Source organism: Pteropus vampyrus, unplaced genomic scaffold, assembly GCF_000151845.1.
Source record: "Pteropus vampyrus isolate Shadow unplaced genomic scaffold, Pvam_2.0 Scaffold3, whole genome shotgun sequence".
NCBI lineage: Eukaryota > Metazoa > Chordata > Mammalia > Chiroptera > Pteropodidae > Pteropus > Pteropus vampyrus.
The window spans coordinates 10,832,733-10,836,215 of NW_011888784.1; positions in this window are offsets into that span (position 1 = coordinate 10,832,733).

Here is a 3,483-nt window from a genome sequence, read left to right on the forward strand (position 1 = left end):
CTTTGTGAGTCTATGACATTTTTGGCAAGACTTTTAAGTTTTTTGACCTTTGGTGTATTCAACACTGAAATAGAAATAGCGATATGGTACTGTGAAAAGCAAAGTAAATAATGTTTAATATAATGCAAGCAAAAAATATATTTTAGAAGTAATAGTACCAGTAATATATTCACTGGCATCATTCCAAACAGAGCAAAAGAAAGTTACAAGAACCTAAGGTCCCATACTTATACTGACATTAGGATGGAGGCTAGAGTTCAAATTCAAATCAATTCATCCCATGACTTCACTTTACCAACTGAAGCCAAATGGACTGTGAGGTCTTTTCATATTTCTCAGCTTCTGCTTCACCCCCAGTGTGCTCCAAATGCTATCTTTGACATTGGGCCTCAGAAAGTGATGAATCAGTTGAATCCTCATCTTTTGGCCTGAGAACACCTGTTAATGGAGCCAATTAAGGCAAAAGATGACAGAGATTTGGAGGAGATGCTGACACTTGTCCAGGAGGAACTGTGCTGAGACTGCCCATTGATGTCCTAAATAAACCACCAAACAGCTGTCGAAGGGTAAGGATTTTGAAGGTCTTGGCTCAAGCCGGACTTCATAACAGTAATGAAGTCAATGTTTTTGGATCCTGCAGTTGAAGAAATATGTCTTTCTGGATGTGGAGACATTATAGCAATCCTGCTTCTCATTGTAAAGTCTTACATCTGAGAAGAATCTCCTAGAAGTATTTATTCTCTACATTTGAAACACTTGTGCATTCTTTAGTGAGACAGGTAAGAGGGATGAGAGGATTGTGCAGTTTCGATGTGCTCATTCCAGCCAGAATAACTAATAACATCTTTGAAATCCACTACCACTTCATTGCTTTGGATGTAGGAGTGGGGGCACCTTGATTTTTTTCTTCACATTGATTAATTAGAGCCAACTCAAGGTATGTACAAGTTTCCAAGTTTGCAACATTAATCACATAAATGAACTGAAAATAATTAGTTCATGGTGACTTTCTGACTTATAATAATAAGCCCCAACTAAATATACTTAGTCTAGACAGCTAAATATAACATAGAGAAAAAGGAAACAAACAATCCAAGACCTCCAGGCAATTTTTTTTCTGCGTAGCTCTCCTAATAATGAACGAGTTCTGTTTAATTGGTACACTTGATTAAGTGACAAAAGTGAAGAGTACCACCTAAAACATTTTATTCATTAGTAACATAAAGTGAGGCTTTAAAAATAATTGGGAATACAATTTCTAATCTCTAAACTTTGTGATCACTCTCCCCAAATATAAATATTATCTCTTCCCTTTTTGTTGTTGTTGTTATTGTTGTTGTTGTTGTCATCATCTGTATTTCCCTAATTTAAAATATCGTTAAGCTCTTAAAGTTTTACCTCATATGCCACTCTACTGCCACCACCACCATGGCTACAATACCACCCTGGATTATAAAAACAATACTGTCATGACTTCTTTTGGTTTATAATTTTAAATATTTTATTTGACTATCAAAACTTGTTTTCACTGTAGATTTAAGTTTAAATAATTTTTTTTAGTAAATGCTACCCTTCCCTCCGCCCCCCAAAAAAAAACAGCTAACTCTGGTTATTCAGACTTTCTAAAATGTTATGTCTAAAAAACAAAATAAAATGTCCTTCTTCTAGTTCTATGTGTGCTTATGAAAAGGGAGTTGATTCATTTGCTTTAAATATGTTAGGAAAGAGATTATACCAAGAGCATGTACACACAAGTCCAGCTAAATGAAGACAATCGGACCTCGCCAAAGAATCCCTAAGGGAATGTTCATAATTCTATCAAGAGCTGCCTGTACAATGTAAAATGAGTGATCAGCTTAGCTACTCTGAATTTGCTCACATTCAAACAACAGGATTGGTCTTTAGCAACTGTTTCATCCTAAGATACTCTCAACTCAAACACAACAATATATTCATGCTAGCCTGTTTTTGCTTAGTGGCCAGAGTTTCCATCATTTAGGTGTGGATATATTAGTGTATGTTTAATAGATCATGAATATATTCCCCAGTCTCAATTTTTCTCTCTCTAGTCTTCCCTTTTTTTCAATAAGACATCATCCATTCTCATGGTCTCAGTCAACCTCTATGTTCATGCTTTCTTGTAAGATCTCTAGATCAATGTTTGTACCAAGGTCCTGTCTTATATCTCAAACTACTAACTATGCATTTTCAGTGTCAGCAAATATTAATGTCTCTGGTGTCAAACTCACCACAATTCCTTTAAAACAGCTGTTTATCTAAATAGTTAGGCTTTTACAACACTCCCTAGGGAGTACCGTATACCCCTTGAATTCCTTCTTGGCTCCTTCTTTCTTCTTCCCCTGTCACCTCACTTACCTCTCACCTCATTTTTCTGAAATGGCTTCCTACAAGCCTTTTAACTCCAGGCAACTTCTCTACTTCCACATTGTCATCAGGATAATTTTCTTTTAATGCACTATGTTCATTTACTTGCTTTTTAATTTATTGATTCATTTATTCATTGATTTCATCACTTATTTGTTGAGCATCAATTATGTGCCAGAGGTTATGATGCATGCTAGTTTTCATTGATATAATGTTCTACTTAAAGTCATTCATCAGTTCTTTAAAACTGTATTAGTTGATCTCTACCAACAATTTTCATGACATAGGTGGGATCTAGTATGTTCATCCCTTGGAAAGTTCACATCAGCTCCTCTATCTATCCAAATATTTTGCATGTACTATTTTCAGAACAATGCACTACATTTTTTCACTTTCCCATTATTCCACTCTTTCATTACCCCATTCTTCTTTAGCCACTCAACAATCATTTATATTCTCTTTTCCCAATCTCCTTTATAGTTTCTCTCATCTACTTTTGCCCTCTAAAGTTGTACATCTTTTCATTATTAGTGGAGTAAATTGAATTAAAAGTTATCATTTCATGAGGACCAAAGAATATATGCATCATGCCCTTTTCTCTGCTGCAATGTAAACATAGCCTGTGCCTTATTCAGTATTAAATAAAGGATAGATGTTTTACAAATCCATTTTCTCTGTTTCGATTCTCTGTCTTCAATCCCTATCATTTTCATCAAAGTGTCCCACCTCTATTCCCACACCTTGGGTGGCTATTTGTATATTTTTAAGACCATATATCCAGGACATTAAAAAAAAAGTTTTCAAAGTATTAGTCATAATTGCCCCAGAGTCACTAGATAATCACATAGTCCCCCAATTCTCTCTCCCTGAGGTATCTTTGGCTTTCTTCCATGTCTCATTTTGTGTGTATGTGAGTGTGTGTCTCCCCGCACACAATAGTTTTTGAAATGTATTATCGTTCTGTCAGTGAGTACTACCTGCTTGCATCAATAATGAATAAAGTTTGGATTTGGGGAATTACATGAAATGACTGAATGTAATAATTAAATGTAAACAGAGAAGGGATCGGGAAATTTAGGACAGGTACAACAATGGCCT